This window comes from Acomys minous, assembly GCF_964271855.1.
Source record: "Acomys minous genome assembly, chromosome: 7".
Classification (NCBI taxonomy): Eukaryota; Metazoa; Chordata; class Mammalia; order Rodentia; family Muridae; genus Acomys; species Acomys minous.
Genome location: NC_140488.1, coordinates 77,742,895 through 77,767,607, shown reverse-complemented (window position 1 = coordinate 77,767,607; position 24,713 = coordinate 77,742,895). Strand labels below are relative to the sequence as shown.

General features: G+C 36.5%; 1 pseudogene across 1 annotated transcript in view; it reads right to left on the bottom strand.

The window, feature by feature from the left end:
• Positions 1-11,964: 11,964 nt before the first annotated feature.
• The window catches only part of LOC311601222 (adenylosuccinate synthetase isozyme 2-like), a 33,088-nt pseudogene continuing 20,339 nt past the window's right edge, over positions 11,965-24,713 (bottom strand). Inside the window, exon 2 of the transcript in view lies at positions 11,965-13,049. The product of the transcript in view is annotated as an adenylosuccinate synthetase isozyme 2-like (transcript). The remainder of the gene's footprint in view (positions 13,050-24,713) is intronic.

The window sequence follows — 24,713 nt, the reverse complement described above, 5'->3', positions numbered from 1 at the left end:
CACCCAAAATTCTCCATAATGTTGGAGCATCGTCTTCAGCTAGGAAAATAGAGCCTGAGTTTTGTAAACTATGTATAACCTACAAAGTTCAAAAATTCTCATCTGTCTTCTCTTTCAAAATTGGACAGAGTTGTGTTGCCTGGTCTACAGGGGAATATGTTGCAAGAATCCAAAAGATAGAGTGAGAATAAGTAACCATAATAATCTCAAATGCTGAAATTTGTAAGATGTTTTATCATTATAATCTTAGCTTTCAGAAATCACTTTAATTGCTTGTTAAAATAACCTTGTTCTAGTGAGTGTTGGGGCATTTGCACATGCTATTTTCTTTGCTTGTACTATTCTTTCCACCCATCTTTGTCTAAGGCAATGAAGCATCAACTCAGTTATACATTTGCTAAAGAAAGCTTACCTAACTTAAAGACCCATGTGAAGTATTTTCAAAATACATCCAGAAACTTGCATTTTTGCTTTTTAACATAATTATAGTTTTAAAGAAATGATGGTCATGGTTATTTATTGTATTTTTGGAATATAAAATATCTGCTTAGATTTTAGCCAAATGATATGTAATATATTATAATGCTTGCCAATTCATTTATTAGCAGAAGTAATGTACTTCACTACCTAGCCACAGTAGTTAAAGTGAAGATCTATCCAGGCAAGCTTACAATTACTGGTACCCCGGACTATATGGGAAGCTAAGACAGAGAAATTACTTGAGGCCCAGTAGTATCAAGTTGGAATCAGCAACATATGAAAATCTTTTCCAAAAGAAAAAAGAAAGAACAAAAGAAAGAGAGAAATAAAGAAGGACCAAAACAACAAAGAAAAGATAGTGTTTCCAGGTTCTATGAACACAGTTAAGCATATGTCCTTGTTGTATGATGAAGCATCTTTTGGGTATATTGCCAGGATTGATATGGCTGGGCCTTGAGTTAGACTTATTCCCAATTTTCTGAGAAAGAGCCAGATTGATTTCCAAAGTAGTTATACAAGTTTGCACTCCCACCAGCAATGGAGGAATGTTTCCCTTTCTCTACATGCTGATGAGGATGGGGACAGCATGTGTTGTCCCTTGAGTTTTTTTTGTTTTGTTTTGTTTTGTTTTGTTTTTTTACTTTTTGTTTTAATTTTCTTTTTTTATTAATTTATTCTTGTTACATCTCAATGGTTATCCCATCCCTTGTATCCTCCCATCCTTCCCTCCCTCCCATTTCCCCCTTACTCCCCTCCCCTATGACTGTGACTGAGGGGGATTACCTTCCCCTGTATATGCTCATAGGGTATCAAGTCTCTTCTTGGTAGCCTGCTGTCCTTCCTCTGAGTGCCACCAGGTCTCCCCCTCCAGGGGACATGGTCAAATATGGGGCACCAGAGTACGTGTGAAAGTCATATCCCACTCTTCATTCTACTGTGGAGAATGTTCTGACCATTGGCTAGATCTGGGTAGGGGTTTAAAGTTTACAGCCTGTATTGTCCTTGGCTGGTGCCATAGTTTGAGCGGGACCCCTGTGCCTAAATCTGCCTATCATAATGTTCTTCTTGTAGTTTTGTAGGACCCTCTGGATCCTTCTACTTTGCTATTCTCCCATGCTTCCCTCATCTAGAGTTTTTTAATATTAGCCATTCTGATAGATGTAAGATGGGATCAGAATTGTTTTGAATCTGGAAACAACCTAGCTGTCCCTCAGCTGAAGAATGGATAAAGAAATTGTAGTACATTTACACAATGGGATACTATTAAGCTATTAAAAACAAGGGAATCTTGAAATTTGCAGGCAAATGAATGGAAATAATAATGATCATCCAAAGTGAGGTAACCCAGATCCAGAAAGACAAGCATAATATATACTCACTTACAAGTGAGTATGAGCCCAACATAGCTGTCTTCTGAGAGACTCTACTCAGTGAGGATTCGGAGCACATACTGGTACTGGATACCAGACTCTGGGAAGAGCGCTGAGAGTTGTATGGAAGAGTCTGGGAATGGAAGGACTTAAAGGGTTCAGAAGTTCCACAGGGAGACAATCAAGGCTTGTGGATTTGAACACAGAGGGTCATGCACAAACTGATGTACCATCCAAGGAAATTGCAAGCAGAGAAACTACATCTCCTGTTCAGATGTAGCTGAAGGACAGCTATATTGTTTTTAAATTACATGTATTATCAGTAGTTTTGGCTAGTGATCAACCAAGATCCAGACACTTGTTATATTTTTAAATAGCCCTTAGTTAACCTAGGGCGGGGCAGATATCAATCCTCTAAACTACCTCCCATAGGCATGGGATCCCTGCCTAAATCCCATGACATCTGTTTCCAATAGCCTCTATCAAGCTACCTCTCATCCATAATCCCAAACACTTGCTAAAGTTCTTCATCTTGCCTGGTTTCTCCATCCACACCACTGGCCCTGTGCTTCTCCTCCTGATAACCCATGGTAGCCTTCTTCTCTTTACTCTAGGTCTCTCTCCTTCTTCTTTCTCCTGGCAGTCTTTTTTCTTCCCAAAATTCCTTTCTCTTTAAGCCTCACCTATATCCTTTTCCCTGCCCAGGTGGGATGGCTTTTTATTAATCAAAAGGTGGGTCAGAGACAACAAACAGTAATTAGCATCAACATACATCTGATCACCCCCCAACACAGCTAATTCTCCACATGGTGGTAGGGGAGGGGAGACTGCCTCTGATCCTCTGACATGCACTCTGGTGCCCAAGATTTGATCACTGGCCCTTGGCAGGGCTGCTTAAAGGGCACACAGAGGAAGAGGATGCAGGAAATCATGATGATACCTGATAGACTGTGGCCAGATGGGCATGTGGGGAGGATGGCCCACTTTGTCAGAGGTCTAGTGGAGGAGAATAAGGCAGAAGAGGGAAGGTGGGAATGGGAAGATAAGAGCTAAGGGATAACAATTGGGATGTAATATGAATAAATTATGATAAATCTTTTTAACAAAAGAAAAGATGGTGAGCACATCATCATGTCCTTCTATTTTGTCTGTGTATAGAAGAACAGATTCTCAAACTTTATATTAAAATCTTTCATGACCTGGAAAAACCTTGACAACTTTGCTGGAGTCTTGGTCAGTTAAAACTCTAGAAATATGTATGCAGATGCAGATCTCAGTTCTTGATGTTTATTTTCTTTTTTATTTATTTATTTATTTATTTATTTATTGCTCTTTATTTTTTTCTCCTTTATTAATTTATTCTTGTTACATCTCAATGGTTATCCCATCCCTTGTATCCTCCCATTCTTCCCTCCCTCCCATTTTCCCCTTATTCCCCTCCCGTATGACTGTTCCTGAGGGGGATTTCCTCCCCCTGTATATGCTCATAGGGTTTCTTTTTTTTTTTTTTTCCGCAGATACGGTGTATTTATTCATCCAGTGATCTACTGAAGCATAAATTGAGAAACATCAGCACTCATTAGTCATGTGCCTACTACAGCTGATATTCAATTTTTAGAGTAAACATCTCTTGTCATAATTAATGTGCTTTTTTAACTGTTTGGCACCGTTTAAATTTAATTCAAATGACTTATATATAAAGTTACTTAAACATGTAATATATATTATTTTTCTTGGATCTCTTATTTTGTTAAATATAAGTCGCTCATAGGGTTTCAAGTCTCTTCTTGGTAACCTGCTGTCCTTCCTCTGAGTGCCACCAGGTCTCCAAGGGTCCTAGAAGCATACAAGTAGAACATTATGATAGGCAGATTTGGGCACAGGGGTCCCGCTCAAACTAAGGCACCAGCCAAGGACAATATAGGCGGTAAACCTTAAACCCCTACCCAGATCTAGCCAATGGACAGAACACTCTCCACAGTAAAGTGGAGAGTGGGATATTACTTTCTCACATACTCTGGTGCCTCACCTTTGATGTTTATTTTCATATACACCTTAGGAATTTCAGCAGATAAGCAACTTTGAGGACCACTCCCTGGGGATGGATTCAGGGTCCCTGAAACAGTATGAAGAATTGTTTTCTGTACTGGGTTTTTATGAGGTCGAATTATAAGCTTATGTTAACTGACAGAAAGTTGATGCTTTATTTACTATATCAACTAATTAGCATAATTACTATACTACCCATGTTCACCACCTCCCACAAAGTTGAGCATATAGAAGGAGCAAAACAACTATTTACTGAGGAACAGCAGTTATCTTCCCCATTTGATAAATTAAGCAAGATTATATACCTAAAAGAATACCCTGATCTCCCACTCTGGCCTGCCAGATTTACTTACTAAGTCTGCTAAGGATACTAAACCATAAACTTCTGAAAAGGATGTTTTAGAGTCGAAGGTCCCAGGAAACTACCAGGGACTGACTTACAATTTGCTCTTCCTAACATGCTAGAACCTCTTTGGCCCTTATCCTTACTAATCCTACTTCCCTTTCCATTTCTAATCTTCACTAAAATCTAAACATTCTTCACACTATCTATAGTTGCTTGTCCTTTAAGAGTGCTTGAGTTTAAGGCATCCTCTGCTATTAATTGAGTAGTATATTTGTGTAGTAATGCCAGGCAGTGATGGATGCTATAGTTAGTATATTATTCAGGAAACAATATAATTTATAGCAGGCAGTTTGACATCCTGGACTAAGGAACTCTTTTCTGAACTACACACTTTATTTTATCACATGTAAATTCTTTGTGAACATTGTATACTGAAAGAATATACCCAATAAAAAGAAAACCAAGCCAAAAATAGATGCATAAGTCATAACACAGTAACATAAGAAACACAAAAAAACAAAATTAACACAAGTCCTCCAAAAAATTACTAATCCTGTAGTAATGGAAACAAGTGAGAATGGAATGAAATTCCAGAGAGAGAACTCAAAAGAATGATTATATGTGTGTTCCATAAAATCAAACAAGAAAATAATCTCCTGATCAAGAAGACAAACCAAACAGGTCACTAAAATAAGGAAGTTAATTCAACAAAAGAAATACTGAAGAAAAGCCGATCTGAATACCCCATGGGTTTTGTGGATATATATGAGTCCTTAGTTATAAAATTACTTGTACATGTATGTAAAGAATTAAATGCTTGAGATGGAAAATAATTCATCAAATACAAAGCTCTGTGGAAACTCTTAATAGAATGAATCAAGAAGAGGGTATGATATCTAAGCTATAGGACAATGTAGACAAAGTGGAACAATCAAGCAAAGACAAAGATAAAACAATGCAAAGAAACCAGTGGTGAATCCAAGATATATGTGACATCGGAAAAAAATGAAACCTCCACTTAATAGATATCGAAAAAAGAGAACCTAGTACAAAAGGTATAGAAACATTTTAAAATTTTTTATTATTTAATTAATTTATTCAGATTACATCTCAATTGTTTTTCCCTCACTTGTATCCACCTGTTCCTCACTTCCTCCTGCTTTTGCTCTATTCCCCTTCCCTAGGTCTATGACCTAGGGGAACCTCCTCCCCCAGTATAAGGTCATAGGCTATCAACCAAGTCTCATCTTGGTAGCCTGCTTATCCTTTCCCTGAGTGCCACCAGACCTCCCCACCATGGGGAAGTGGTCAAATATGGGACACTAGAGTTCACGTCTGAATCAGTCCCCACTCTCCACATAACTGTGGAGAACATCCTGTCAATTGGCTAGATCTGAATAAGGGTTCAATGTTTACTGCATGTGTTGCCCTTGGTTGATGCAATAGTTTGAGCAGATCCCCCTAGGTCCAGATCTGCCCATCATGAGGTTCTACTTGTAGGTTTCTAGGACCCTCTGGGTCCTTCTATTTCTCCATTCTCCTATACTTCTCTCACCTAGAGTCCCAATAGGATGTCCTCACATCTATTCCAATCTCCTGGTAAGTGAAGACTTTCATGGGACATCCCTTTTGGGCTAGTGCCCAGTTATAAGTGAGTTTATACCATGTTAGTGTTTCTGCTTCTGGGTTAACTCACTCAGTATGATCATTTCTAGTTCCATCCATTTGTCCACACATTTCAGGATTTCTTTGTTTTTAATAGCTGAGTAGTATTCCACAGTGTAAATGTACCACAGTTTCTTTATCCATTCTTCAACTGAGGGACATCTAGGTTAGTTCCAGGTTCTGTCTATTATGAATAAGGCTGCTATGAACGTGGCTGAGCATATGTCCTTCTTGTGTGGTGGAGTATCTTCTGGGTATATTCCAAGGAGCAGAATAGCTGGGTCTTGAGGTAACCTTATTCCCAGTTTTCTGAGAAATCACCAGAAAGATTTCACCCCACAACTAGGAGGAAAAATTAAAGATGCTTAGTCACTTTATAGTGATTAAGAAAATAATCCATGAGAATGGTATTACAACTCTGAACATACATGCCTAATTTCATAAAACAAAACTCAAATATAGTTAACAGTTGGTGACATCAAAAGCCACTCTCACCACTAGACTGATCAACCAGACAAACGAATAAACAAAGAAATACGTGACTTAAATGCCATCATACATTTAAAGTACTTAGCGGACATCTATAGAACATCCCATCCAAGAAGTACAGAATACATATTCTTCTCAACAGCCATGAAACTTCCTCCAACATGGACTCTATATTAGAACATAAAACAAGTCTCAATAAATATAAAAATATTAAATAATTATTGTACCTTATCTTATCACAAGAGAATAATCAAGAGCAAGAGAAATCCTAAAACACACAAAACTCATGAAGATCAAATAACACTACTAAATGATGGGCAGATCCCTGAAATTAAAAAGAAAATAGAAAAATTCACAAAATTAAATAAAAATTAAAGCACAAAATACCAAAACATGAGATAGAATAAAAGCAATCCTACGAAGGAAGTTTATAGATGTAAATATATTTATTAAGAAGTCAGAGAACTCTCAAACAACTTTAAAATATATGTAAAGGTCATAGAAGAAGAAGAAAAAGTAAATAGAAATCACCAAGATCAGATTAGAAATTAGTGATATATATATATACAACCACAAAGAATCAATGAAATAAAAAGTTGGTACAGGGAGAGATAACTAAAAATAAAAAAATTCTAAAAGAATCTTATGGAGACCTACTACTGTAGGAGCTTCTTAAAGTATGTGCATACACATATAAAAGAGGGGTGCATCAAGGTCCCTACTGGACGAAAGAGGCAGGCTACCAAAATTCAGTCAGTAGAAAGAAATTATTAAGGTCTGAACAGAAGAAACTAGTGAAACAAACAAAAACAACAAAAATTACAATGAATAAATGAAGCAAATACTTAGTTCTCTGAAACAGTAAGCAAAATTGAAAAGTTCTTGGCTAAACTAAAGATAGAAGGGAGACTGAAACTGACAAATCAGAGAATAAACGAAGTATGTTAGAACAGATACTAGTGAAATACAGATAAGTGTTTAGTCTTACCTTGAAAAGATATATCTCACAAATTTGGAGAGTTCTAGATGAATACGGCCTATAAAAATTAAACAAAGATGATATAAAACAATTTCAACAGATTTATGTTAAGCAACAACATTGAAGCAGTAATTTTAAAACTCCCAACTTTAAAATGTCCTGACTCAGATGGATACACTGGTGAATTCCTCAGACTTTCAAAGAAGAACTAATGTAGATGACATAAAATACAACGAAAGTAATATTGCTAAACTATTTTGAAAAACCTACCATTATACTAATTCCTACAGCAGATAAAGTGACAACAATAAGAACATGGAAATCCGGTTTCCATAAAATTAGATACAAAAAAATTCAAGAAAATCTTACCCAACAAACTAAAAAACACCTCAAAAAGATCATTCACAATGACAGAGATGTAGATATGTTTTATTACATATTAACCAGCAATTATTACAAATTACATACATGCACTCAAAGACAGAAATCACATCTTGACTGGCTTTTTGACAAAATGAAACATCCCTGACTGGTAAAGGCCTAAAAAGAACACTCAGAATATAGAAGGAACGCACATCAATATAGCATATTATATATGTGAAAAACTTATACCAATATTATATTAAGTAGGGGAAATAAATCATTTTTACTAAATTTAGAAATAATATATTCTTCTTATTCAATACAGTACCAGAAGTCTTAATTATATTAACAAGGTAAGAAAATAGTATAAAACTCAGACAGGAAGAAGTCAAAGTATTTCTATATCTGGACATGAATTTATACATTAAAAATCCTCAAAAACTCTTATAACTGATAAACTCTTTCATTAAAGAGGCAGCATACAAACTTAACATACAAGCACATCCACACACACAGCACACACAACACACACACTCACACACACGAATCAGCCTTTCTATATACCAGTAACAAACGAATTGCGGAGAAAATCAGGGAAACTATTCATTCCCAATTTTCTTTACTAAATACCATAGAATAAACCTAACCAAGAAGGTGGAAGAACTCTATAATTAAAACTTTACAAGAATAAAGAAAGAAAACAATGAAAAACTAAAAGAAAGAAAACAAAGGACTATACACCAGAAGATGAAAAATCCTCCCATGTTAATAGATTGGAAGAAATAATATTGTGAAAAGGACTATCTTACCAAAAGGAGATAAATCTGGGAAGAGTTGGAAAATGAGGTGAATATGATCCAAATAATTTATGAAATTCTTAAAGAACTGACAAAACCTATGGGAAAAACTGAACAACCCAATTAAAATGGCTAATAAAACTGAAGAGAAAGTTTTCAAAAGATGAAATACAAATAGATATTAAACATTTTAAAAATATTCAGCATTCATAGCAATAACTGAAATAAAGATCTTATCACACCCCAGTCAGCATGTATCATAAAAGAAAGCAAATGACAACAAACGTTAGTGAGGATGTGGAGGAAGGGAGGTATTTATCTATTCTTAATAAGAATGTGCGCTAGAATGTTCTCCCCTCTGTCTCAGTTTCCTGGTAAGTGAAGGCTTTCGTAGGACATGCAGCATGGGAGAATGGCAAAGTAGAAGGATCCAGAGGGTCCTAGAAGCATACAAGTAGAACATTATGATAGGCAGATTTGGGCACAGGGGTCCCACTCAAACTAAGGCACCAGCCAAGGACAATACAGGCGGTAAACCTTAAACCCCTACCCAGATCTAGCCAATGGACAGAACACTCTCCACAGTAGAGTGGAGAGTGGGATATTACTTTCTCACATACTCTGGTGCCTCACCTTTGACCATGTCCCCTGGAGGGGGAGACCTGGTGGCACTCAGAGGAAGGATAACAGACTACCAAGAAGAGACTTGATACCCTATGAACATATACAGGGGGAGGTAATCCCCCTCAGGAACAGTCATAGGGGAGGGGAATAAGGGGAAAATGGGAGGGAGGGAAGAATGGAGGATACAAGGGATAGGATAACCATTGAGATGTAACAAGAATAAATTAATAAAGGAGAAAAAAAAAGAATGTGCGGTCATAATGGAAATCAGTGCAGAAGTTTTTCCAAAACTTAAAAATAAAACTATTATATGATCCAATAACATCTCTATTAAGTGTATGACCAAATAGTCCCCTACAGAGATTCTTGCAAAACCCATGTTCATTATATCTCTGTTTACAACAGCTAGGAAATGGAATAAGCTTGATGCCTATCAACAGATGGTTGTATAGTGAAAATGCAGTACATAAACATGGTGTAATTTTATTTGGCTATCAATAAAAATGAAATTACAAAATTTGAAAAGAAATAGATAAAACTAGAAAACATCATAATACTGAAGTAAACCTGCCTTTTTACACTTTTACATATGCAGATACCAGCTCACATAATATATCCAAATTAAAGTTTCCTCTCCCTCTACTCCTCCCAGATCCTCACCAGCTCCCTTTTCATCTGCGTCCACTCCCTTTCTTTCCTTCATTATGAAACAAATGAGCTTCTAAGAAATAATAATAAAATATAACAAATTAAAGATAAGGTAAAATAAAGATCATCAAATTGGAATTGGACAAGGCAAGCAAACAGAAGGAAAAGATTCAAAGAGTAGGCACGAGAACCATAGCCCGTACATTTACACACTCAGGAATCCAATAAAACCCTAAAGTGTAAGTTATAATATGTACACAGAGGACCTGATGCAGACTCATGTTGGCCCTGTGCATGCTGCCTCAGTCTTTGTGAGTTCATATGAACTTTGATTATGTTGATTTGGAGGACTTTGTTTTCTTGATTCTTCCATTTGCTTTGACTCTTACACTCTTACTATCTCCACTTCTGTGGGGTTACTTCAGCCTGGAGGGGATAGATTTGTTAGAAACACCTCCTTTAGGGTTGTGTTCCAAAATCTCTCAAACTCTGCATAATATTTGGTTGTAGGTCTCTATATTTGTTGCCATCTGCTGCAGAAAGAAGCTTCTCTGATGATGGCTGAGCAAGGCACTCTATAGATCCCAGCTTTTAAGTTCTAGATCTGTATGATTGATTTAGTGTCTATAGAAGTCAGGAAGCTAGTAAGGGGTCAAGAAAAAAGGAATGAGAAAATGGCACTAGAGGTTAAGTGGTAGTAGAATAAATGTCATATGAAAGTATGGAGGGATATTGGTGGTTAATGATTTTAGTGGAGATGGGGGCAAGAGGTTAGTAGGGAAGAAATTAGGAATAGCAAGATGTACCTGATGGTGAACTAGAGCACATTAGTTACTATATTTGTTGCTGTGATAAAATACAATGACCAAAGGGAACTAAAAGTAGAGTTTATTTTGGTTTAACCTTGCAGAGGGCTAGAGGTCCATAGTGGCAAAAAAAAAAAAAAAAGGCATAGCAACTGGAAAAGGAAGCTGAGAGATCAACCCCACACACAGGAAGCAAAAAGGCATGAATTGGAAGAGAGAAGAGATAAACTCTCATACCTCCCTCTACCCTATGTGATGTATTTTCTCCAGCAAGATTCCATGTCTTAAGTGTTCCATAACCTCCCAAACAGTACCACCTACTGGTTACCAAATGTTCAAATATACAAGCCTATGAGGAACATTTCTCTTTCAAACCACCACAAACAATAGGCTTATTGTAAAGTTAACCACTTGTTTTCTTACTGGATTTGAAGTCCACAACTCAGAATTCATTCCTGGTACTGTAAACTTCAACAAAAACTTCAACTTCATCCCATGGCACTGATGAACTTATGACATTGTTTTGTCAAATAAACAGGTTATCACATTTTTAAAAATTTATGTTGAAGATGGATGTGGTGCCACATGTCTGTAACCCCAGCACTTAGGGAAGCAGAGGCAGAGAGATATCAGTGAGTTTGAGGCCATCCTGGTCTACAAAGTAACTCCAGAACAGCCAAGGCTACACATAGAAACCCTGTCTTGGGAAAAAATATGCTGATGCGTAGATTAATGCTACTCCTTTTTTCCACAACAGTTTTTCTTAAATAATGATTTTTTAACATTAAGATTGTTATTGTGTGGAAATAGTCTCTTATTTTTGACTACTGAATTAAATGTTCATTGTATTAAATAATTGCAGAAAGAACTAGATACTCCCAACACCCAACCGAAGCTGAGTTCTGCAGTGATCACAGCAGAAAATAAGCAGTTCACAATTTAAACAGATTTCATAGCATTACAAAAGCTGACAGAAACCCTATCTGTTCATCATTTTTTTCTAACAACAAAGATTACAATAACAGAATTTAATGATCAAATGTAAAAATATTTTTGCAAAACCGCATTAATTATTCTCACCATCTAGTTGGGGTAAAAACTGAAGCACCGTGACAATAATGAAGAGAAACTAGGGTGGATGCCTTAGATTTCAAACAGGGATTATACAGTTAATAAACATTGAGAGGAGCTATGTGTGGTGGCACCATGGGTAGCAAAAGCAACAGATGTGAGAGCCATGCCAGCTGAGAAGCTGGATGGGAGAGCGCCAGTCTGTGACAACCATCCATCACAGACTGCAAACTAATGCCAGTTTAAAACTCATCTCAATATCTTTATTCTTGAATTTTCAGATTATGTAGAAATGGATAAACATTTTGCCCTTCCTCTCAAGCAGTGCCTTGTGCATTGCTGGCAATCCTTGGAAGAGCTGAATCATTGGCTGTCTAGATTTACCTACACCAATACATTTAACTGGTATTCAAAGCTCATCTTCAATAAATTGTACATAATTTTGTGTGTTGACAGGTAGCTCCTCAAATGTACTTGCATGAGATATGTCTGTGTTCCATCCAAGGAGAGTATTATACAGAACTTCCATGTTATTTAAGACTTCTTGGTTCTGTTGGAAGTGAAGTATAATTTCCCTATTTCAATTGTACGCAAGTCCAATGTTTGATTCCTGTACATATACAAAATATCCAATTTGGTAAAGGCCAATGTAGTAAAGCTATTGATCATATGAGTATATTTGAGCAACAAGGTCCAACCAGCCGCATCTTCTTTTCCTCCAAGTCGTTACTCGAAATTCTCTACCCTGTATTTGTAATAATTCTCCAATTTCATTGTCTTGCTCTGTGGGAAAGGCACCAATACCAACTCTAGTGGTATAAACTTTCACAACTTCATATACTTATCCAACATTTTCAGGGGGGCACACCCACACCTGTACAAGTGCCTCCAACAGTACAGTTTGAAGAGGTTACAAAAGGGTAAGCTCAACAATTAATATCTAATAAAGCTGTGTTTGCACCTTCTACCAAGGTTTTCTTGAGTGGTCCATTGAAGGCCTCATATAGGAAGTAAGCTCCATCTTTTACCATCAGTTCAATTATTTCCATATAATTCTTGAGTTTCTGTAATTCATCTTCAATGTCTATTTCCAGAGCAGGATATATAGAATTGTACTGGTTAGTAGAACTTTGAACCTCTCACAAATGCCATTGAAGTCAGAAATAAGATCACACATCTGAAGTCCACTCCGAGCATCCTTGGAGGAATGCACTGGGCTAATGCCCTTTTTCATGGTATGCACTTTCTTTCCTGCTTGATCTTGTTTCTGCTGTTCCTGGATACCACCAGTTACTTGGTGAAAGTCAAACACAATATGAGCTCTGTCTGATATGGACAAAAGTATCTCGCTTGTTGCAAAACCTAGTTAAGAATCATTGGTTTAGATGAGCAGTAAAATATAAACTTTGAAATCCAATGTTGTAAATGAAGACACAGCTGCTTTTAGATAAAAAGAAGATGATAAAGTATGCAATTGGGATACTAGTACTAGGTGTGATCAGTTCATAAAATATACAGTAGAATGAATATAGAAGTAAATATAGGGGCTGGAGAGATGGCACTGATTGCTCTTCCAGAGGTCATGAGTTCAATTTCCAGCGACCACATGGTGGCTCACAACCATCTATAATGTGATCTGATGTCCTCCTCTGGCCTGCAGGTGTACATGCAGGCAGAGCTCTGTATACATAATAATAAATAAATAAATCTTTAAAAAAGAAAGAAATATAGACATGAATTGTTACACATATGCATGTTTTCATAATGAAACCCATTACTTTGCATGCTGTTACAAATTAATAGAAAAAAATTTAAAGTACAATGACTATTTTTATTCTACCATGAAATAATTGATTTAAGCTAATCATCAGTTATTTTCATCATAGTGATTACTTCTGTAAACTAGTCAAAGGTAAAGCTTGGGCCCACAAAGCCTTTAAGAAATAAAATTAAGAAATTGAAAACTTTGTTTTATTTCACACTTTTATAAGCTGTTTTGAAGTTCAAAGGGGCCCAAATCAGCAGGTAGGAAATGCCAGAAACTGTTGAAACTTTGCACTTAAGATTCAGCTTTTCCTTAGCTCAGTCCTTTGAGGAAGCTACCGCTGCGTTAAAGTGAGGCCCTCACTTCATCCGGACTAGTACCGTGCTGGCAATCCACAACATGGCCTCTGTCTCTAAGCTCGCCTGCATCTACTCTGCAAGGAGCATAAGATCAATGCCCTCATTAAAGCAGCTGGTGTCAAAGTTGAACCTTTCTGGCCTGGCTTGTTTGCAAAGGCCCTGGCCAGTGTTAACACTGGGAGCCTGCTATGTAGGGGCTAGTGGGCCAGCTCCAGCAGCTGGACTTGCACCAGCAGGAGGTCCTGCGCCAGACACTGATGCTGCCCCAGCTGAGGGGAGGAAAGTGGAAGCAAAGAAGGAAGAATCTCAGGTGATGGTGATGACATGAGCTTTGGTCTTTTTGACTAAACCTCTTGATAACCCCTTCAATAAAAAGCTTAACCTGTTAAAAAAAAAAAGAAAGAAAAAGAAAAGAAAGAAAGAAAAGAAAAAAGAAAGAAATATTCAAAGAGAAAATGAATTTGGTAAGGGTGGTTTTTTTTATTAAGGGAAAACAAATAACATTTGACAAAATGAGCTACCCATATTAATTCGTGAATCTTTCATTTTGCAGAGTATTTTTAACCCTTTTGTAGTTTGCATGCATGAATGCATCTTCTCTGACTCTTGAACATAAGAACTGATAGTTAAATGTACTATGCTGTCAGTCTTCAGAACTATGCAACAAGTTGCCTAAATTAAAATGCCAGCTGCTCTGGAGACTTCCTCAGACTGCAGATGGGAACAGATGCAGAGACCCACAGCTGGACATCATACAGAGAGTCTAAACGGGAGGGTTCCACCAAATCCTTGCCCTCAGAGCTCAGACACCCCACAGAGCAGAAGGCAAAAAGATTGTAAGAGCCACAGGGGATGGAGGACATCAGAACAAGGCCCACTGACTGCATATAAGCTCATAGAGACTGAAGCAGCAAACACAGGGCCTATAGGACTCTGCACCAATTCTTCTGCTTTCCGCTTAGTGTTTCTATGGGATTCCTAACCATGAGAACGTGTGGATCTCTGATTTTTGTGCCTGTTCTTGGGACTCTTCTCTTCTTGTCAGGTTGCAATGCACAACTTCAATATGATAGCTTTTTCTTTATCTCATTAGATTTTATTCTGTCGTGTTTACTTTTTATCTCTTAGAAGTCTGCTCTTTCTAATGAGATCCAGAGGGGAAGGGAGGTGGGGAGGAACTGAGAAGGATAGAGGGGAAAACTATAATCCGGGCACATTGCATGAGAAAAATAAATGATTAATTTTTAAAACCTGAAAAAAAACCCCACCAACTCTGTATGTTTTATATCTGAGAATGTAACATCTTTCCGTTCTTCACAAATGAAAAATAATTCTTCCTTTTTTATTAATATAGAAATAAACAAAATATATATTGTATGGTCTGGTGTTTCTCAGATATCAAGGAGATGTGGGTCCAATTAAGGATAATTCATTAAAGCATGCAACACTATGAAATTGACTTCCTCCTAAATGGCAAGATCATTGAGAGGAGCAGGAGATGAAATATTAAACAAAACAAAAACAACCCCCATTTTTGTTAAATGTGTAGGTTAGAAATCCCATGTTATCATGCCTTCTATTTTTCACCATCCTCCCTCCACTACCAGAAACTGCTTGAAGGAAATGATCTGGTCAACTCATTCACTTAATGTGTCAGTAATGGGAAAACTTCATGCCTGAGCACTTCCTCAGAGAGGGGGTTCAGCCTTATGATCAGCACAAGTCTAGTAGGATAAATCTGAGAGATATTAGTATTGTTCATACTTGCCAGAATTAATAGCAGATAGATTAAGGATTATGGCAGTATAAGAAATTTAGTAAGAAATCATAAAATCATAAAGTGTTATCACTAAGAGATTTTTCTTATTGTTTTCTACCAAACAATAACTATACTTGTATATTTTTAAAGGAGGGATTAGATAAATTAGTGATAATATTTCTGGGATTTATTTTAGTAACATTAAACCATAGAATGTCATTGTTATAAGTGAGGGAAGGCAAAGGTATTTTGGTAATTTAAGAAAAATACACTTCCATTCTGAAAATATATAATTTCTCACAAGCATTCTACAGTCCTAAAAGTATAAATGTATAAGGTGTGCATGATGTACAGAACAATTAAGGCCGGTTCTCTGCTCTTTGTATGAGCAGAAAAGAAGACATCTGTAAATCTTCATTCATGCCATATGAAGAATGGCATCTAATAGTAATTCACAAGGATTCTGTAGCCAACAAGAAGCATTGACTATGCCTAGATATCCATGTCTCAGCCGGTCTCAGAGCTATTCTGATACAGTGGATTATTCTGCAGTTTGAATTCTTCACATCCCAGTTGTATCCCTCTCCCTCATGCTCTCCTAATCACTCCTCCCTCCATCATACCTTCTCTCTCCCTCTGACACTGGACAAGACATGACAGGATGCATTCTTATCAGCATGCTGGACACTGACATCCTGCAACCTTCATGTTCCATCACCAAGTACTTCAGTTGCTGTACCTTATCAGAACAGGACAGCTCCCAGGACACTTTCAAAGGAAGCTTCCAATACCAATTGGTCCTGCATTTCAGACTGTCCTACACAGGACTCTAATTAAGCCTGGAATTTCTCAACATTTTGAAACTGGACCATAAATGCTATTACTAGCTTGTTTAACTATTTCCCCCATTTTTTGGACAACTATGAAGGTATTATTCATCCCAAAACAGCCAGAAGAAGCCTTAGGAGAACAATGCCCCATTTCCTTTAAGGGGGGTTGGTAGATTTTTTTGTTGCTTTCTTGGGTGATAGATGTTTATTTTCAATGGGAGTTGGTTATAAGTTATTATTGGTCTTATTTAGAAAGAAAACAAGGTTGGACTCAGGGATGTCTTTTCCTTTATCTTACATTTTTAGGTTTGGAGATACAGGTTGAAAAAAAAGAAATGTTTACAGAGGATAGGATAAAAAGTAGATTAGTGGATCTATTCCTCAACTTAATGCCTTAATTGTTACTAACAAAGTTATTTTAAATTCACTGGTATAGAAATTTGTATATAGTTGCAAAGTAAGTTCAATGTTAGATACATTGGTATAGAATTCAAATTTAAGATTATTCTTCACAAATTTTATATACAGATATATGTATATATATTTGTATATATATATGTGTTTCTATTTTAATATGCAGTATTGTACCCATACAACTCAATTATAATACAAGATTTACTTCCAATAAGTTTAAAGTGCTATTGCAGGTTGTTGAGGATAAGTAAATTATACAAGTTAACTGTTAGTTGATCAAATCATGGTCATATAATTACTAGTTTATTTTTATCACAAGAATATACATCCTAGGTGTAACTGATAGATATGGTTCTATAGAAAGTTAAAGTAAAATAGATAATGTCTTTAAAAACCTCAGAGACTATAGAATATGACATTTAAAGATGTTTTTATTATTTTAAAGATTCATTGACAATGAGACAGTTTAACTCCTGGTAACACTCAGCCTACCTCAGAGAAGATGATGAGCATCAAAGAACCTCTTTATGGAAATGGATTCAAATGTGGCAAAACAGCCACTGGGCAAAATGTCCTTGTTTCTTCACAGACGGAATTCTACCTAAAAATGTGCAAGCTTGGATACAGGCGGAGTCAATGGCCAAACTCTGCCAAGACAGAGTAAGCAAGTCCTCAATAGTTCCTGCCTCACAAATATGTCTGTCAGATATATTGGTCCAGAAGGCTGAGGATGATGATCCAACATTATAGAGAGTTCAGGCAGCAAACTGTCTCTGTCATCTTCTCATTTGGGAACCTGCCAGCTGGCACTCCCTGTATACTCAGGTAATTAATTTTATTCCTTATCAAGTCTCTGATCAGGTGGGAGATCAAATAGTTTAGTGATACAATTAAGCTTGGATGTTTAGGGATTGGGATGTTTTTGGGTCTAGACAGATGTTTTAAGTTGATAGAGATGAGATATGATAGATGTTGATTTACATTCAGAATTTTAGACTCACCAAGATAGGAAAGATATTTTCCTCAAGGCTGTCAAATACAAATAGCTAAAACACTACAAACGTAACATTTATATAATTCCTGATTGTTTAGTGGTTCTTCTTGCTGTAGGTAGTTTATTGTGTGTGTGTGTGTGTCTGTGTGTGTGTGTGTGTGTGTGTGTCTGTGTGTGTGTGTGTGTGTGTGTGTAAAAAATAAAAAATATTTAATAATGAAAAATTTAAAAAGCAATCCAAAAAATAGAAAAAGAAAAATACACTTCCTCATCTCACTAGTAAAGTTCTTAGGCTTCACTAGTTGGTGGGTAATGTATAATTTCTGCATCTGTGAAAGAACTGTATTCATTTGATTGTTTTCTAAAACTACTCTTCAGATAATACTGTGCCTCACTTTTTTTTTTAACAAGAGGTCTCTCACATTCATGAGACTACTGAGTACTAAGAGTTTCCAAACGTAAGAAGTTATTTCCTGGTGACAATAAACTAGTTGAAGGATAACTATCTAACCCAGACTTTTACAATAACATTCCTCCCTTGAATCTTTTTTTTTAAATCACAAGAGTTCAGTTCAGTTTAACTCTGAAATTGGATTTCAAAGTTGTGAACAGTATGTTTTCTCCGATGTGGCTTTAAAATAGAGAAAATGGTTTGTAGCATAGACAACTGAGACAGAACACTACATTTTTGAGTTTGTTGTTCTAATTGTTTCAGAGGCTAAACGGAAATGTGGTTCTATTGGACATCTCTCTTTAGCTGTATTGTAAATAGCTTTATAGACTAAGTTATCAATTTTTTCCTTCAGTGAATTCATTGGGCTTCTATTACTGCAACCAAGACATTTAAATAACAGAACCCTATAGTTAACAAAATTAAAGGCAAGTCATTGGTGAATTTTATATTCACATAATTCTACTATTATACTAGTATTTTTATTTTTATTAATGTTGTTAGTATTAAAGTAGTATTTATTTACAATGAGTGAACTTGTAGGAAAGGTGCCATTGCATGATTGTAATCCCATCACTTGGAGGCAGAGACATAAGGATTGCTGTTAACATGAAAGCAGCCTTGTATATATAGTTCCAGGCACACCAGGATTGCATAACAAGACTCTAATTCTTCAGAGTCTTTAAATGAAAATGAGGGTAGGAGTTTACTTATCTTTTGACTTTTTACTTAAGAAACTGCTACATCTCTGTGTAAGTATGTATGTGTCTGTGTTTGCACAGTGTGTGTGGGTGTACATGAGAGAGAGAGAGAGAGAGAGAGAGAGAGAGAGAGAGAGAGAGAGAGAGAGAGAGAGAGACTATTACAGAGAAGAGAACATGCTCCATCTTGAGCATACAAAAATATGAATGAAAGAAAACTTCTTGAGATTTTCAGTCAGACAGATGGGTTTGTTTGCTTTACCAGACCCATAATTAGATTCTTTTCTAATGGAGAAACAGATTTTATAGGTTAAATAAGTGTTAGAACTGAAGCCAATACTACTTGGGAAAGCCTCTATTCCTGATATTATGCTAGACTAAGTAGATATTTACATAGAAATAAAACTTCAAAAAGACAGAAATAAAGATTAGTAGTGTCCTAGCTAGTTTTATGTCAACTAGACACATGTAGAGTCATCTGAATGGAAGGAACATCAATTAAGAATATGCCTCCATAAGTTTCATGGTAGGGCATTTTCTTAGATGATTGGTGGAAGAGAGCTCAACTTGTTGTGGGTGGTGCTGTCTCTGGGCTGGTGGTCCTAGATTGTATAAGAAAGCAGGTTGTAGAAGCCATAATGAGCAAACCAATAAGAAGCACTCCTTCATGGCCTTGGAATCATTTCCAGCCTCTAGGCTCCTGCCTTGTATGAGTTCTTGCCCTGAATTCTCAATAATAGACTGTTACTTCGAAGTACAAGAGGAAGTAATACCTTCCCCACTGAAGGGGAAAACAAGACTCCAACTAAAAAGCAAAAAATAATGAAAACTGAGGCAAACAGGAATCCAAAGACTTACTAAAAGTCAATATTATACATAAAACAATTGTTTTTAGGTCATTGAAAAACTTAGGACAAATTGTCCTCATTTCTACCACAGATAGAATTCTGCCTAAAAAAGGGACAAGCTTGGATACAGGCAGAGTCGACAGACAAACTCTGCCAAGGCAGTGTAAGCAAATCTTCAATAGTTCCTGCCTCACAAATATGTCTGCCAGATATATTGGGCCAGAAGGCTGAAGATGATGCTCCAATGTTATAGAGAGTTTGGGTGACTATTCAGTTAGCAAATTGTCTCTGTCGTCTTCTCATTTGGAAAGCTACTAACCTGCACTCCCGGCATACACAGGCAATCAAGTCTATTCATTCTCAAGTCTCTGATGGGGTTGAAGACTAGGTACAACGAAGCTTAGTTATTTAGGAGTTAAGATTTTTTTAGGCCTAGATAGATGTTTTAAGTTGATAATGACAAAATGTTATGAAGATTGATTTACATTCAGAATGTTAGATTCACCAAGATATGAAAGGTGTTTTCTTCAAGGCTGTCAAATACAAATAGCCAAAACACTAAGAATGTAACAGTCATATAATTCCTGATTGTATCATGGTTCTTCTTGTTATAGGCAGTTTATTGTATATATGTACAATAACATAAATGGGTAAATAAATATTTAATAAAAATTTCAAAAAAGAGAAAACATAGTTGTGTCAGCAAAAATTGGGAAGCTCCTTACTGATAAAAGCAGATGCAAATTAAAGAAGCCACAATATATCCTCTAACCAAGAAGTGATGTGAGATATATGTCCAACGTTACTTACTGAGACAGCATTTGAACATAGGTATTCTGAGTACATGTTAATCAAGACAAGCCATGCAGACTCCATATAGTAGCTAAGAACAGGGGTTATAAAGTAAGAACACATTTGAATTTGAATTACTTTCACTATATAGTCTTGAGAAAATAATATAGGGCTGGTAACACTCCATTTTCTCTTCTGTGAAATGAGGACAAAAGGGGTCTTCCCAAAGAAATGGCAGCAACTAAAGTTAAGAGCAATCAGAGCCGAGCCATGTGCTTGAGTGACAGCCCTATCTTATACTTGTACTTATTAAAGTGGTGTCATGGAATCATTTTGGGAAACAAGAACAGTCCAAAATCTGAGAAATTTACCCTTAAAAAAAGAGAACTGTTGCTAGATCCCAGAAGCTCAGGTTGAAAGATGTGGCATGCCATGTAATGCCAGAAACTCCAAGGCCAAGAGCTACTTAGTGAACTAACATTTTCTGAAGAAACCACATCTGTATTAATAATCAGGCAGATTGTTTAAACATGGATGGCTTAGAACCTTATGACTTAGATTTTATTAGTAAAAATAGTATACCTCTATCCTTGCTAACCCTGAAATACTAATGATTCTACAGTATAACACATGAAAGTTATAGAGACCTTTTACTTTTTCGTCTAGAGTCTACCAAATTAATCTCCCCACTAACATATTTATCTGTGACTTTTTTCATTTATATCTATGAAAGTTCATGTAGCATGTTTAACTATAGAACATACCCATTCAAGAGAGTGGAATTATTCCATGTTCTTGAACCATCGCCACTCATTGAGGTATATTGAACTATATTATTACTTATTTAATGTTAATATATTCTCTTATGTTACCAGTTAGGAATCTAATAGCCAGGAAACAGGGATAGTAGAGAGTGATCTAGAAGGTAGGAATGTTTAAAATCTGGAGCTTGAAACAATCACAACCGAAGTCAAGAAGATGAAAGAAGCAGCTAATATGTTAAAGGCCCTACAAAAGGAAACATACTGAATGTAAGATCAACTTCCAGCAATGCTAGCCTAGTAATTACAACCACTGTACAAAAGGTGAAGGCTAGTATGAAATATATCTGTATTGTCAATGTAGGCTGAATTGTAAAAGGAAAAGACCTGGAAACATACTTTCCTTTTTATTGAAAATTGTTTTTTTTTCATAGAATACATTCTGATTACAGTTTCTCCTCCCCTCATTCCTCCCAGAGCTTCCCCACTTACCTGCCTACCTAAATATAAACCTGTCTGTCTGTCTGTCTCTCTGTGTCTCTATCTCATTATAAAACAAATAGACATCTTAAAAAAATAATAATAAAATAAGATAAAGGCAAGCAAACCACAATAGGACAAAACAAATGAAAGAGTCAAAAGAAGTTACAAAACACACACACATACACACACACACACACACACACACACACACACACACACACACACACAAACAGACACATTTGTCAACACAGAAATAAAAATATAAAATCAGAAACTATAATATGTATGGAAAAGATCTAAAAGGTTAAAAAATGCCACTGAATTGTTTTGTATCAGCCATCTACTACTGGGCGTAGAGTCTACACTTAAGAGTGGTTTATATACCGGTAAGACTTTGTTGGGGAAATTGATTGTATATGAATGGAGATAGCTTCTGGGTTATGGATGGGCATATGTCCACTTCCCTTCTAAGTGCTAGAACCCCATCTGGCTTAGCCCTATGCATGCTGCCTCAGTTTCTATGAGTCTATATGAGCTTGTCTCATGCTGATTTAGAAAGACTTGTTTCTTTGGTGTCCTCACTACCTCTGGCTCTTACACTCTTTCTGTCTCCTTTTTCACAGAGATCTCTGAGCCCTAAGGGGAGGAATTTGAAGTAGACAACACATTTATGTCTTAGTGCTCCAAGGTCCTGCTTTGTGGGTCTCTGTGTTTGTATCCACCTGCTGCAGGAAGAAGCTTCTCTGTTGATGGCTGAGCAAGGCACTGATATATGAATATAGCAGACTGTCTTTAAGAGCTATTTCGTTGCTATGCTCCTTTAATAAAGCAGAAGGATTTGGTTTTCCTTTCTGTCTCCGGTCTATCTAGTCTCAGGTTCCTGGACACATGAACAGTGCTACATATTGGTTTTGTCTCATGGAGTGAGCCTCAAAGCCAATCAGATACTGGCTAGTTACACCCAAAGTTCTGCGGCAATATTGCACAAGCATATCTTGCAGCCTAGTCAGCATTGTAGATCAAAAGGTTTGTAGCTGGTTGGGATTCTTAACCTTTCTACTTTGGTAGCATGCAGAGTACCTTCCAGTGCTATGAAATTCCATATGGGTAAAGGCTCTAGCTGAGCAACAGCTTGACTTCTCCATGTCCAATGAGTAGTAGAGACGGTATCTTTGGCATTCACTCCTTACCATCAGTTTGTGGTACCCTTGGAAGTAGTTTGAGTTGTTTTGGGGTTTTCATAGGACCCATTTGGCTAACAGCTCAATGAGATTTAACTCATTTCTGGAACTTGAGGCTTTATTTGGTGACAAGGGATGTCTAGTTGGGGCTTATTTCCCCTGTCATTTGGTATATATTTTAGGAAATTTCTACTGTATTAGGTTTCTATAGTACCCATCTAATGTCCCTTAGTTTTAGCTGTCCCTGTCTGTATTCCATTCCTTCCCTCTTTTGCCTTCCCCCTCCCCATTTGATCCTCCTCTTCCATTCCCAACCACACATGTTCATTTCTAATTTTCTAATTCATTACACCGTCCTAAGAAGATCCCTCCCTCCCCACATAGGTCCTTACTCAATACCTAATTTCTATGGTTATACTAATTGTAGCCTGTTTATGGAAAATTTAACAGCTAACATCCACATATATAGGGATATATACACATTTGGGAGGTCTAGGTTACCTCACTAAAGATGATTTTGTTCTAGGCCTATATACATTTATCTGTGCTATTTCATTGTGTAAATGTTCCATCCTTCAACTGACAGCCATCTAGGTGTGGAAGCATGCTTTCAGTGGTTCAGTGAAATGCATTACCATACTCTATGTCAAATTTCTTGGCCATACCAAAGTATTTGTATGTAATAAAATTCTCAGTGAGGACTTCTCTGACCCTAGATGAGTTCTTACTTAGAGAAAGAACAGTCAAGATAGTCCTGTGAGCACATTAGAATGCCAGAACCACCAAAGTAAACAATTTATATTCTTAAATCTATAGTGGTTTTATCAGAACAGTCTATAATCACACACATAAGAGGTGGGCTAGAGTTACATCAATATAATTTCCCCATTAAAAACAGTATTCTTTTAGTAGGTTATAGGAGAAAATAGCCGAAGGAGAAAGGGTAATAAAATAACAGAATATGGAAAAATAAAAACCTATCCAGACAAACTTGTATATTAAGTTTTAAAAGTCCCTAAAAATGCTAAAATATTGAACTTGTACCAATTATATTGATGGGTTTTTTCCAGCAAAATAAAAAACCCATTCAATATTTAAAATTATGAACTTGGTGGATTTTGCATCATATATCTCTTGAGAGAATACCTGGCACATAGTAGGTTGTTTGAAAACAGCCCTTAACTCTTGAAAGGTGTTGTGCATCTTGGCAAACATGTGTGGTACACACACATGGCCTACAGGTACCTTTTAGTAGACAGAATAATACAATCTACAAAGTCAGTTTTCAGAGGTTTCAATCATGACTTTATTAATTACAGCATATATGACCTCTAATAAGCTTCATGTGTCTCTTTTCTTATCTGTAAAATAACACATTTCTCACAAGAGTGCTGTGAGGAATAAATAAACTCTGAGCACATAGTAAGTTCTCTTTCTGCTAAATTACTCTACATGAAGCTCTTAGAAGGAAGGCTATCACAAAGTAAAATTTAATGAATGTCAGTTCTTGTTACAGTTCATCCTATAAGACAACTTAAATATATATAATGAAACCCTTTAACTTTAATCTGAAGTAATTAAATTACTTTTCTAATACTACTATCTCTTTTGTATCCATATTCCTGAGCTAATTTGCTTCTTGAGACAGGGGCTACCTTAAACAACCTTGCAGACAGATTTTTCTGAGA